Source organism: Tenrec ecaudatus, chromosome 10 (assembly GCF_050624435.1).
Source record: "Tenrec ecaudatus isolate mTenEca1 chromosome 10, mTenEca1.hap1, whole genome shotgun sequence".
Taxonomy (NCBI): domain Eukaryota; kingdom Metazoa; phylum Chordata; class Mammalia; order Afrosoricida; family Tenrecidae; genus Tenrec; species Tenrec ecaudatus.
The window spans coordinates 56,906,990-56,922,043 of NC_134539.1; positions in this window are offsets into that span (position 1 = coordinate 56,906,990).

The following is a 15,054-nucleotide window of genomic DNA, read 5'->3' on the forward strand; positions in this document are numbered from 1 at the left end:
ATTTTCCCGCCGGTGGGCTCAGATGTGCATTACACCTGGAGCAGCCCACCTGGACCAGGTGATTGCAATTCAGCCAATGGGATCGACCTGGGGTCATTCACCATGCCTCCCCCAGGAACCCTTGAAAAGGCAGGAACCGGAAGGGAGAGGGCTGGTCTGGTTGTCTTCGTGGGAGGAAAGAGATCCTTGCGTGACCTGGGGCAGTCTCTGCCAGGCCGCATGGTCAAAGGAATCCTAATAGGTGCTGCGTCAAACCTGAAACTTCTTTTAATTCTCATTAAATTCACTTGGATCACGAGCCCGGCTTCGGCATGAAATCTTTCTCGTGCGGAGCCAAGGACCGAGGCTGAAATCTAGCCAGAGAGAGAGACCTAACAACTCCAAGCAGCATTCTGAAAATTTCTCTTCCAGGAAGATCAAGGTCTGTTTCTGCTATTCACGTCTTTATGTTTAGGACATCTACTGCCATTGCCTTTTGTTTGTTCTGTTGTTTCATTGAGGTCTTTGGGGCTGCTGGCTGTTTGCGTTGCATTGTTTTAGTGGAGCCAGGTGCCATTTTCCAGGGAGTCAAAGAGCACTGGCTTTCTCTGGGAGACTCGTAGGAATGTTTCTTCAAACTGCCTACAGCTAATTTTACTATGGAATTAGCCTACCATTTTATCCTCCTGTGGCTTCCCTCTCATGTGGAGTGACCCAGGAGGCTGGTAGTTACCTGCTTTGGTGTAGAACACCACAAATGGTGGGTGGATTTGCCCTGGCCAAGTAGATCATTGCGCGGGTTGAGCAGAGGTTTCTGCAGCAGCGTGGCAAGTGTTGGTCTAGCTGCCTTAGCCTGTGTGATGCACTAAGGCAGGCAGGAGGAGATTCCCTTGGGTCCACAGAGGACAAAAAGGAGCTTCCCCAGCCACACAGGCAGGAATTACCCAGGAAGGAGTTGGGTGGAATATCCCCAGGTGGAAGTTGGCTAGGCTATCCTAAACTAAGCCTGCTGAGACTGGAGGGATAGAGAGAAGGTGGTGGGGGGGGGGGAGAAGTAACAATATAGCTGAGCCCCAATCTCTGCCCATGGGGCTGCAAGGGTTTAATCCCTGCCCAGAGGCGGCAGCAAGCTATGGCTGTGTTGAGATGAAGCCCCTACACTAGCTCCAAATGATCCTGCCTCCAGCCGAGACAGCAGCAGGAATAAGGTCAAACCCTAGCCGGCCTCCACTGTGGTAAGCCAAAAGCCCCCAGCCCCTCAAAACCTTTTGGATCTGTGCCTACTTATTTTTATGATGCTCCTCCTGCGATCCAGAAGTGTTGAAATTCCCTTAGTAGCTCTCCTGGGCTGATTTCTGCGGAGTCCCACTGGTATGTGTTACTCAGTCACCATCTTCCCATAAATCCTCATACTGTGGTTATTTTTTAAGGAATTATTTAGAATGTTATTATTCAAGTAACACAGTAGCATAGTTCTTCTCATTGTTAGGACTCAATTCATCGTAACCCCACAGGTGTTGTTCTTATGCCATCTCCAGAATCGACAACTATCAGTGCAAAAGAAATCTCAGCCCTCGTCATCATTTTCGTCACCATAATATGCCTAAAAGTGGTGGTGGTTTTATATATATATAAAGATATAAAATATTGGGTAGGTGTTGTATTATTTCCCAAGATCAGTGGTTTAAACCCATCAACTGCTCTTTTGGAGGAAGATGAGACTGTCTGTTTCCATAAAGATTTACAAGCTCAGAAACTCTACATAGGGTTATTCTGTGTTGGGTGAAATCAACTCGATGGCAGTAGATTTTTTAAAATATATTTACACAAAGGGGCTTCTATTATCTTTTCATTCTATTTTTCCATGAACATTTTGAGCTTCATAGTTATATATGTACTTTTGAGTATCTAGTTATGTATATTGTTATAGTTATGGTTTGGAACAGGCTCAACAGCACCTAACAATAGCTTACAGTTGCGGCTATTTTACCCATCTGGCTCATTTCTAGAGCTGAAATTGAGTCCCATGTATATGAAATACCTTGACAAGTTTGAAAAATTAGCTGGCTGATATGGTCGCAAACTCACCATTTGATTCACAATCAAATTCTTTAATAATCTAAACAGGAAATGTATAGCAAATATCTGTGACCCAGCATCCTGGCACAAGTAAAGATGCACTCTGGTGAAAGGGATTTCATTTTATCCCTGGGGTTTTCTCTTCTCCCTCGCCCCCTTTCCCTTCTTCTTGTTGTGTTTTTATTTTTTCATCCCCTTTCAGCAACTTGTGTCCCAGCCAATAGGCAAAAGATCTACTGGAATAATTAAAAAGGAAAGGCAGATGTTCACTGGCTATTGGTGGGACTAGGAAACAAGTCAATGTGACTCAATCTGCTGGGAATTGACTGAAATCAATTTTTTCGACTTTCTGTCCAAGGCCTCAGCTATAAAGCACTCATTGAGCTGATCTCTGGCAGTCTTGAATGCAGTAGAGGGAAAGAGAAAGCAGAGATAGTAGCTGCAGGGTAATCTGTAGCCAGAAGGCCAACCTAAGTCCAAGGTCAGCCTACAGACTTCTCTCCCTTCCCTTCTCCTCTCTATGTACAGCTCCCCAACAGAGTCTCAAACAAGACAGGGTGACTGGAAACACAGGAGAAACTCTGCTAGAAGCTCTGGGGAAAAGAAAGAAAACTCATTTTCTAGAGATAATAAAAATAATAATAATCTCATATTCATCATCATAACCATAATGACAGAGGTGGTAATAATGACAGGGCACCTGATTTTATCTTCTGCTCTCAGAACGTGCAAGTACATCTCTATATCCAAATGAAAGTCATTTAAGGGCTGTAGTTTCGCAGCAAATGGAATTCATCACATTTAATAAAATGCTAATTAATGTGGGTAAAGGAAAGCTGGTCTCTCTCATTTCATGTATTTGTTCATTCATTAAAGAAACAGGTACCAGTGATGCTATAGCACTTAGCATACATTGCATCTTGCACATAGTCGGTGCTAAGGCTTTACATACACACATACAGATGACACTGTGCAAGATACTGTAGATAAAAAAATAAAATATGCCCTTTGCTCTCCAGGAATTCACATTCTAAATGGTAAAAGCAGCTTGTAAATATGGGATTATGAATCCATTTTATGGGTGGCGATTAAGATAGGAGACAGCTAAGGCCAAGAAGGTAGGGATAACTTCTGTTGGCACCAGACTGTGAGCAGGATGGCGACTAATGTTCAGGTCCCATTTCTTCAGGTAGAAAAAGTCAACCAAAGCAAAGAGACTAGCACAACACTGAGCAGATAGAGCTGGTTTACTGGGTGGCAGATAGTCCAGTGAGTGTAGAATAATACTCTTTCATAACTCACTGACATCGAGTCAATTCCAAATCATGGTGACCCTATAGGACAAGGTAGAACTAACTGCTCCTCAGGATTCCCCAGACTCTAACTCTTTATGGGGTAGAAAACCTTCCCTGTCTCATAGGAGCAGCTGATAGTTTCAAACTGTTGACCCTGAAAGTATCAAACCCACACATAACCACTTCACCATAGGGCTTCCTTTGCCTAGAATCCCGAGTCTTTAAAGGAAGAGGTAGTATCTCTGGGTAGTGTAAAGGCTAACATGCCCAACAAGTAGCGGTTGAAGGTTTCGGGCTACTCGGAGGCACTGTAGAGAAAGGCCTGACAGTGTTCAAGGGGTTTTAAAAAGTTTGCGAAAAAATGAAATGAAAGGGTAATAGAACTTTTTGAAGCTTTCTCATACTCCTGAAAAGTCAGCCATTGCAAACCCTTTGGAACTCAGTTCTGCTCTGATCCCTGTGGGTTCTCTGTGAGTCAGGATAGACTCAATTGAAACTGGCCTATGGGTTAAAGAGAGAGTTTTTTGTTTGTTTGTTTTGTTTTTAAAGACGAAGGTGAGGGTAGTGGCACAAAGGGAATGGCCATTGTGTCATGGAAAGGAAAGTGTCATGGAAAGGAAGTCACTCACTGTGCTTTTCCATCCCATGGTCATTGGAACTGCTGAAGGCTGATGATAGGAGAGTGCCTGATACTCATCTATAAACTGCATCTTAATAAACAGAAGAGGGATAAATGAATGACTATAAAGAAAGATGAGCAAACAGGACTTGATAGGAGTTAAGCAAAGTATTCAAAGTCACAGCAGGCATCAGAAAAATGTTGTACCCATGTGTTTAGATTCTAAGGGTTTTTTTCCCCAAAAATTTTATCTGAGGGTTTCAGGCAAGGGCACTGATTGTGGAATTGCACAGACCAGGGCTTCACTCTTGGCTGAGTGAGTCACTTCACATTAAGTGGCCTTGGGTTGGCCAATTAGCTGCCCTGTGGCTCAATTCCTTCATCTATAAAATAAGGACAAGATGTCTTCATAGTGGGATACTTGTGGGAATTGAGTGTTATAATATAGGTAAGGACTTCAGCAGAGTTCTTTGCATATTGTAAGGTTTTGATAGATATTAGTTGCCACTCCTATTAATGTTAACGCCAAATGCTCTCCCTATGTTTCCTTTCTGAACCTTCCTGCCACTTCTCTTGACATGTCTTTGAATACTTTAGTAGCTTGGATTAATTTTAGACATGATGATGGACTACTAGGAGAGCTATTTTGGTGTGAGGGACTTTCCCTCACCTTTAGGAATGTGCATGACTGAGTATCATAGATCATATGAAGAATGGGTAAGGGAGATGAAAAAATTTGGACGAGCATGCAAACCATCTTCACGTACAATAGGGGTTTCCAAAAGTTGGTGGAGAATTGCCATTATCTCTTCATTCCATTTTTTAATGAACTTTTTGAAGCCCCCTCATATTTCAAAGTTGTCCGTTTTAAAAGGGATGCCTCTCAGTTCTACTTGTCTCCATAGGTAAAAGTGTAGCTAGTCGGAGGAAATATTTTTAATTAATTATGCTTGTTTGTTTCAATATAAAGAGTTCTAACAACTAGAGCTGCCTATCAATCCAATGTGCTAAACTGTATGGTAGTGAGTCCCTACTGCTGAAAGGGGCCAAGCTAAGACTGATGGCTGAAAAAGGTAGTAAATGACCTCTAGGGCCCTTTCATTAAAATTAGGAATTCATCACTCAGAGTAAATAAAACAAATTGTTATAAATGTGCTAGAGTTCCTAAGTGAAACATTTGCTATAATATGCATACTGCAGTGTGCACAATGACAACCAGAAGACAAATCCAGGTTATCTAATAGCTTTTTCCAACAAATTTCAGACCATAGCCTTTCTTGTCCACCACAGCCCACAACATTCCCTATTGTCTTGCTCCAGTGAAAGCTACTATTATTGGCAAGTCCTGTACGGAAAGAGTCTGAGGCCACATGTCAGGAGACTAGCTTATGCTTGGAGATCTGCCAGTAACATGCTTTGTTATTTTGGGTCAGCGACTTTCCTCAGTGTTGATGTCAATGTCTTCTCTTTAAAATGAGATCGTTGAGTGTAATGTATGAGATTTCTTTCTGCTATCACATTCTGAAATCTGCCATCATGAGTGGAAATATTCTAAGATCTTTATAAAAGCAGTGTCTCTATACTGCAAGGGGAGAGATGGTGACATTTTGTTACTTCTGAAGATGTAGTCGTGGTTCTCTCTCTTTCTCTGTCTCTTTAATTGTAGTGTGGGTGAATGTTTACAGAAAAAATGTGTTTCCCATTCACCACATTACATGCATTTTGCTTTCTAAGGCTGGTGGCAACCCCCTCAACATCAGCAAACTTCCTTCTTCCTCTGTGTATGCCCCATTCTCATTCGTCCTTCACCTCTCCTTCCTGCCCTCTGAGCTTTGTGTTGGGAAACATGGTGCCTTTTCGGTCTCGTATGATTGATTGTACTAAGGAATACTTTCTTTCCTAGGGTTATTATTCATTTTAAAGGCATGTCTATTGTTTAGCTGCATAGTGGTTACTTGTTGGGCTGCTGATTCAAAGATAAACAGTTTGAAACCACTAGTCACTCCATGGGAGAGACAAGGCTTTCTACCCTGTAAAGAGTTACAGTCTCAGAAACCCACAGGGACAGTTCTAAGCTGTCTTCCTGGGTCCCTATGAGTCGGTATCGACTTAATGGCTGGAAGTTGATTGCTGGTGGCGTGTTCAGTTCCAGGCTGAGTGAGCATTTAAGGGCTACAGCCAAGGGCCATTGTAATGTTTGAGTTCATCAGTCTCAATCAGACCAGTACATCTGTTTTTCATTACTATATTCTTCATTTGGGACATTTTTGCCTCCCTCGCTGTGTAGAACCTACTAAATAGTGATCTGCATCAGGAATCCTGATCCTGTGATCCTGATCAGGGATGTTGGTAGTGGGAACCAAGTACCATCTTGTTCTTCTGGTGCCAAAGTGGTGAAGGCTGCGATTCATGGCGTCCATTAATCCTTTGGACCAATTGTTCCCTTGAATCCTTGATATTCTTCGCTCCTCTTTGCTCTGGATAAGGGGAGACCAATAATTGCATCTTAAGTGGCTGCTTGGAAAGGTTTTTGTGTTTATTCTCTTGATTGGTTCAAGGAGTATGAAGGTTTTATTTTTGTTGTTAACATATTTTTTTACATTATAGAGGAGCAAAAAAATGTATACTGATTGTTAAAACAAGTTTGCAGGTTCATTTTCTTTGTTGTATACTATGTACAATATTATTTTTTAGTAAAATTATATATGTTATGTTAATCAGTACCCTGATGTAACATTTGTGCTCACTGAGTTAACCACTGTGTCAAGAGTCGTCCTCTCTTCTGCTTCCCTCCCTTCTCAAGCACGGTGTCCTTTGAGGGACTGCTTTCTGCTGACCACATGGCCAAAGTACAGGAGACAAACTCATTTGTTGCTAACTTTTTATTGTGAATTGGGTGGAGGTTTACAGAGTAGATCATTTTTTCATTTAACGATTTGGACACATTTTGTTTCATCTCCTTGGTTGTAATCCCCACAGTGAGATATCACTTCCTCTCTGGCTCCTGTTCCCATCTTTCCTGAACCTTCTGAACTTTGTCTTTGGGCAAATACTGTCCGTTGGATCACCAATGATTGATAATCCTGAGGGGGTGCATACCTCCCTGTTGTTGTTGTTACTTTTATAGATCTCCCTATTGTTTGGCTTAAAATTGAGCCATGGGGGTTAGTTCATTTCCAAACCTAGAGGGTGTGACTAAGGCTCATGAACTTCAGGCTTCCATCTGTCTCTATCTGATCAGTAAACCTGGTCTAGTTTATAATTTTGAGTTTGGGTCCATTTTTCTCATGTTCAATCTAGGATCTTCTGGCGTGATCTCTTTTATAGCATTTGATAGTGGTAGTTGGGCACCAGCTAGTTCTTCTGGTGTCAGGATCATGGAGAAGATGTTTTTGTGATCCATTAGTCTCCTGGTCAATTTTTTTCTATGTCTCTTCTATTTCATTACTTCTCACTCTTCTGGACAGAGTGAGAGCAATCGTTGTACTTTACATGGCCATTCATGAGGTCTTAAGACCCCAGTCACTATTCACCAAAGCATGACGCAGAACACTGTCTTCACCTTGGTGTTCCAAAAACTATGGTCCTGAGCTCCCAGGCCCAGTGCAAAGTATCCCTTTTTAATGAACTGATTTAGCCAACCAGAGGTGGATGAGTTAGCCTAATGGTAGTTATTGCCACTATTCCCCTAAAGAGAAAGACAGTTAAAAACCCAAGGCAAATGGCCAAGAGAGAATTTCAAAGAACAGAAAAAGAATAGTAAAATGAATGTAAAATACAGTAAACAATCTGGAAACATGGGGACTGGTCCTTCTGAAGCTTCTTGTGTGAGAGGTTTTTGTTTTTTTTTCAAAGAGCAGCTCAGCTTGGTGACTGGAGTCAGTTCACTAATTGTCTGACATTGGGCACTTCCCCCAATCCCCATTACAATAAAGTCCCTCTTATCTGATGAGATCAGGACCTGTAATTGTAGGTTAATGGAAAGTCATTTAGAGCAAAAATGTGCTGGAGTTCTAAAGAGCAGTCTACTAGCTGGAAGGGTCTAACTTAGAGTGGGAATCAGTCAGATATTTTCAGAGAAAAGGAAAGCATGGGTTAATTCACGGAATTGATTACATCAGAGGTCAAAGATAATCATATTAAAGCAATTACAAAATACAGAAAGAAAAAAAAGGAAGAAAGATATTTTGGTAATTGTCTTAACTCATTCAGAGACAATTAGCATTTTGTTATAAATCCTTCTAGACCATTTCACTTCAAATATTTATATTTATGCAATTTATAGCAGTAATATATATAAAGAGATAATACAAATCAAATGGTTTTAGAACCTACATTTCACTGGACAATATAAGGATAATTTAATAGTAACAAATTTAAATCAATATAATTTTACCAACAATTTTATTTCCTCTTTTAAAAATCCTGGTTGCCACTGAACACTGTCTGTAGCTTTATATATTCCTTGTTTGGGGGCAAGATACTTAACCTAGCTAAGCTTTAATTGCCCAGTTTTCAAAATTGGGGAAATAAAATATTTCAGAGAGATTAATTGGCAGGATTAAGGAAATCAATGTCCGTGCAGTTGCCTGAAAGGATGTTAAACCATGCATGCATTTGCTCCCGTTCACTGATGTCCTTTGAAAAGCAAATCATTTTTAATTTTTAGGAAGTTTAATATATCTATTTCTTTTATCCCCACATTCTGCTGGATCATTTTTCACTGGAATGGACATAAGCAAGATCTCTTCCCATCGCTTTACCTTTGTCATTTCTATGCGTCTTCGCTTTGAGCAGTGACTCCTTGCAACGTTGCTTCTCTTAGTTGAAACTCTTCAGTTGGCGCTCTCTCGAGACTGGGACTTGTTTTTAGCTAATGTTCTCCATGCAACTTAGACTTCTTCCTTGAGTGCCATCAGTCCTTGCCGCCTCCTCAAATGACTGAATATCATTCCATTCTTTTTCTGAAGTAATTATATGTTACTTCCATTTTCTTTTGAGACTTTCTACATCATTTAATATTTTGCTCACAGAATCTGTCAATCTTGCAACTGGAGGCTCCGCTTGGTTTTTCAGCTCTTGCAGCTTGAGGAATTGCAAGCATAGTTTCTCATTTGTGGTTTCAAACCCTAAATCTTTGCTTGTTTCATTATTTTATCTTCTAAAGTTACCCTTTGAAACCTGTTACTTAACTCTATTGCTCCATTATTTTTTTCATTTACTTTAGTTACTCTGCATTCAAAAGCAAGTAGCAGAGTTTCTTTTGACTTTCACATCTTTTTTTCCTCTCCTCTTTTTAAAGTACTTTTGGTTTTCTTTTTGTTTGTTTTTCATGTGTGATGTCTTAGAAGAAGTGCAGCCAGAAGATCCCTTAGAACTAGTGAAACTCATCTAACATGCTTTGGACATGATTACAAGTCCCTGGAGAAGGGCACAATGCTTCGTGGAGGAAGATGAAGACCTTCATTGAGAGAGATTGACACAGTGGTAGTAATAATGGGCCAAACATAGCAATGATTGTGAGGATGGTGCAGAACATGGCAATGTTTCAGTCAGCTGTCCAGAGGGTTGCTATTGGTCAGAACTGACTCGACAGCCCTGAATACCACTTTTTTTTTGCTGTTTGCACTTTTGATATTGTATTTAAGTAAGCATTGCCTAACTCGAGATCATGAAGATCTTGCAACATTTCATTATAGGTGCTGTTTTTTAATTAGCTCTTCTATTTTCGTATATGACTAATTTAACTTTTGTATATTGTGTATGGAAGAGGTTTAGTTTCATCTTTGAAAATGTGGATAGGCAGTTACTACAGCATCATTCGCTTAAGGTGATTTTTCCCCTCACTGGGTTGATTTGACATCCTTCTTGAGAATCAATTGGCCATAAATTTGAAGATTTATTTTCAGGCTCTCAATTCTATTCCATTGAACTCTGTGTCCATCTTTAAACCAGTACCATGCTATCTTTATTACTATACTTTTGTGTCACGTATTGAAATCAGGAACACTGAATTTTCTGAATCTATTTTCCAATATTGTTTTAGCTATTATGAGTCCTTTGCATCCTTATAGGAATTTTATGATCAATATGTCAGTTTCTGCAAAACAGCAAATTCTATTTGATAGGGATCACACTGAATCAATCCTAGAGTAATGCCGTATTAACCACAGCAAGTCTTCTGACTAAATTAGAGCTTTATCTTGAAGTTGAGTTGTAGGAATAGAAATCCACTCAAACAAATAAATTCAAGATGAAGGAGGTGAGGAACTCTCATGGAACCTAAATTCCTGGCCTCACAGAAACTAACAATTCATCAGGCATCTGCTTCCTTGATCTTTTCTCTCTGTGGGTCTACATAGTTTCTCATCTCTGTTTCTGTCTCGTTAGGTACTCTTGCCACTTGCCTAAGGACATATTGCTAAGATTAACTATTGTCCATTATGCCACTCCAGAGTGACTGTATTGATCCTGGAGATAATTGGGCTCTTCTGGCTCCAAAGCCCACAGTTACCCGAGTCCCCTGTACAGGTTAATGATGTCAAGTCTGAGAAAGGGAGATACTTGGTGGCCTGGGTTTGCTCCATGGCACTTCTTTATGCCGATCAGATATGACCAACAAGCCAGGGTTTTATGCTCCATTGAGCAGCCTTTTCTTTTCTTGGGATTTAAATGCCCCCAAATGAGGAGGTGCTTGGTGGTTCTGATATAAACCTTAACTTTTGAGTTGAAAATTTAAATTTTATATTTAAATTACCCATATGAATGGCCAATTCATGTGGATAGTAAGTCTAGAAGGTAGAGGGTCCTTTTTTTTTTTTCAACAGTTATTTTGGATACAAATAGTATTCAGTATTTGTCAATCCTGGGTTGACAAAGTAGATTCTGGGGGGTAAAGTTTCTTCTGTTTAATGTACTAGGAATCTGGCTACCATGCATTTATGGGACATGCAGCCTGGAGAAGGTCTCTTGCCTCCTACTGCTGAGGAAATTGCATTATTGGATTTTTAAATAAACCATTGGCCAGATATCTAAGAGCCTTTCTCACAGACCTTGACAGGTTTATTTTTTTTTAAATTAAAAATCCTGGCCTGGGGCGAAATGAAAATGTCTTCAGATTTGCAATCAGTGCTTGTGTTTCATATCTGAAATGTGTGTTAGAACCCGGACTTTGGTGTGACCTGATGCTAAGGCCTCCAATCAGCAGATTGCTGACTTGGGTGAAATGTAGATGTTCTTGAAGGGGACTCCCAGACCCTTACTAGGAGGCAGAAAAGATAGTCGATGAGCCCCAGAATGGGAAAGCACCTTTTCACCTTCTTGTTTCCCATAGACTGACTGACTACAGTCAGTCTATCAAAATTCCCTGCTGGAGAAAAACTAAGGACACAGGTTTAAGGCCTTTTGTACGCTTGTCTCAATCAGAAGAAGAGGTTTGTGGCCTTTATGAAGCGGAGGCTGGAGGCTAAAGATGTCCATCTTTTCCAAACTGTGGAATCAAGTCAGTTGATAAGTTCTTCTTTCAAGTCCTAAGTTCCGGAGGTTAACGGCAGATGGATGAGTGCAATCCAGGATGCAGAGCATGAGGGTAGCTTTTGCCAAGGAATTTCTATAGATTTAATGGAGATCACACTTCCAAAGAAACAGAGGGTGTGACCTGAGTCACCCCTGCTAGTAAGGCAACAACTCTAAGATGCACCCCACTCTAAGCTTGATGCATTCACATAACTGACAACTCAATCTCAAATGGGACCATGATCACAGGCACAGAGGACAGGATTTACAACACCTCACAAAATGAAGGTGGGTAGCTAAGAGGGTCATGTTACGTAATTCATTGCTTGCCACACACACACACACACACACACACACACACACAAACACACCACTCACCATGGACTAAGAGGACTAAGAAACAGAACCAAGGCAGCATCTTCAGAAAATGTGTGAAGTTTATTTCTGTTTTTCAAATCCAGCAAGTTTTCTTTTTTATTTTCTAAAAAGGGGATTAAACCTCAAAACCAAACCCACTCCCATCAAGTCAGTTCTGACTCATAGCGACCCTTCAGGAGAGAGGAGAATGTCTCAATAGGGATTCCCAGGCCATCATCTCAATGGAGGCAGATGGCCAGATCTTTGTCTTGTGGAGGAGCTGGTGTGTTCCAGCGCCAACTGTTTGCCTAGCAGTCCAGAGCTTCATCGTGGCACCAGCAAGGCGCCTCATGGCTTCGCTGACCCTCATTGCAATAGCAAGCAGACACAAAGATGCTTTGTTCAGATTTTTCACACACACATACACACACACACACACACACACACGAGTGTTTTGGATTTCATACACGTACTCCATAAGCTGTCAACGAAGCAGTGTTTCAGGCTTGAACTAACAAGTGATTATTTTTCTGGTAAAAGGGTAAATAGAACCTAATTCATGTACTTATTGACTTGTTTATTAGTACTCTTCTGGTACTATAAAGATTAACATAGGATGCTGAACAACATTTTATTTTTTTTCTATTAGAAATTGAGTCTTTATATCTACTCTTAAGTCAGAATATTAAAGCAGCGTAAAGATATTAGAGGTATCCACACACAAACCTCAATGTCGCCACTGTCCCCTTTTGAGAAAATAAGACTCCTATGGAAATTAACCCAACCAAAATCAAACCTGATTTTGACTCATAGTGACTTTTTTGTTTATTTGACAGAGTAGAATTTGGGCTTCCAAGACTGTAAATATTTATGAGCTCAGACTACTTCATATTCCTCCTGTGGAGTTGCTGGTTGGTTTGAACTGCTAACCTTGCTGTTGGCAGCCTGATGTGCAACCCGCTAAGCCACCAGGGCTCCTTCCCAATGCAACTCTGAGATGTAGTCAACTGCTAAATATGGCCAAAGACCTTCAGAAGAACTTCCAGGGGAGCATTTTTGAGATCACTGTCTGCAATGACCTCAGGCTGAGATTCGAGGACCCAGAGGCACAGACACCATAGGAAAGGACAAAGTAGAGAGGTCAAGATCAGAGGACAAAGCAAGGAGGCCTTGAGACTAAACATAGTGCTGAGACTATGGGACTAGGAGGCAGAGAAACAGGAGGGCTTCCTGGCGCATGGAGGCAGAAGTCAAGGGACCACATAGCTAAGAGGCTGAAGCCAAGAGAGACTTGACGGCTGGCTGAGACGAGGGGCTGCTATGGATAAATGATTACATCTTTACTCTTTACTGATCCTGACTTGTGGTAACTGGGAACTTCCTTAATAAGCCCCGTCAGATGTGAGTACTGTCTCTGTATCTGTGTGACCATTAGATTAAATGGCTGAACCCCGTAGGAAAGTAGAGTGTGATTAGAGAACCGGTTAGTATCAGAAGGATGGAGGGTGGAGGTAAGTCTGACCTGTTTCATGGTGTTAGAAGCCAGAGGTGCTCAGACACGGCCTTTGCACAAAATTTTCAAACTACTGGCCTGAATCTCCCCTAATTTGTAAATAACAGATAATATTTATATTCTAATCTTGTGACTCCATATTAAAATCCAATTTTCATTATCCAGTACCATCTCTGTCTAGAACCATCCAGTTCAGTACAAATCAGGTTTTTGCTCTGGGCCAGCCCTTAGGTGGAGTCTGGGTACAAACAAACACATAAATGAAACATGGTGCATGCCCATGAGGTCATGGCTGAGTATAGAAATAGATAAGGAGTATAGAAATAAATAGACAAAGAATATAGAAATTCTCATGACACAGTTGGAGCAATTATTATGGAGGAATTTGAAAGCATTAGCAGAATTACTTCCCTGGAAGTCCTGTTGGTCCTAGTTGTGTGTGTTGTTTTTAGGTAATTGCTTTGAAATATCCAAGAAATTGATAATTGGTATACTTCACAAACTGCTCTGCAAGCAGAGAAGAGGCTGATCAGGTGTTTCATTCACATTCTACAACGAGCACAGCCCTGATCCTGAAACTTGTCAAAAACAGTGCCCACAGGACAACTTAGGGACCTTGCTTCAACCACCTGACCCAGACTCAATGAACTCTTTCACCCATGTCAACTAATTAACAGGTTGGCCCACAACCAATCAGAGTTTCTCCCTGGGATTTGTACATAAAGCCACATAAAAAATTGTGGGTCCATATTGGATGTCCATACTATGAAAGAGGTGGCTGTTTAGCAGTTGCATTCAAGCACCAAGTTTTCTAAGACAAACAGGAAAGAAGCAAAGAGAAATTAGAGGTCCTGAGAAGCAGAAAGAAATAAGATATCACGTATCTCCTAAGCAACAAGAAGAGCGGCACTGGTTTCTAATATCTCCTTAGCTTCATTTCCCACGAGACCAGGCAGCGCCGCGGCTCTTGTTTCCATGGTGTTGCGTGGTTGTGTCCTTTGAGGCACAGCCTTCCCTTCTGTGCTGAATAGGTTTCTCTTCTTTGCTACAATAAGAATGATTGGAAATGAAGACACAAAATTAGCCTTATTTGCAAAAGATATATTTTGATGCCTAGATAATTCCAGAGGATCAACTAAAAAAATGACTGAAATTAATAAGAAAGCTTGGCAAAGAGACTCGTTACAGGATAAATACACCTAGATAATATCATTCTTCTTTACACTGAAGTATCTTGTTTATAACAGCAACAGAAAACATAAAATGCCTATGAATGGCTTTCATAAGAAATATGTAAAATGTTTACGAAGAAAATCACAAAATTTTACTCAGATATAAAAACTACTGGATGAAATGGGAAGATAGAGTGTTCCTGTGTCAGAGACTTAATATTATAATGACATCAGTTTTTCCCGAATGAACTCACAGGTTTATCATATTTTCAATCAAAACTTGACAGGAGTTTGGGAAACAATGATTCTGAAATTTATCTACAATAATAATACATAAAAATAGCTGCAATTTTAGAAAATAAAAATAACCATACTCTGAAATATGTAAGGACATATATGTGTGTGTTGTATAAAGATATAATCAAAACATTATGCTTCTGGTACAAAAATAGATATGTTCCTGGTAAAATTAGATATTGTCCCCCCCCCAAAAAATGGAAATTTATACACACATACACAATAGAT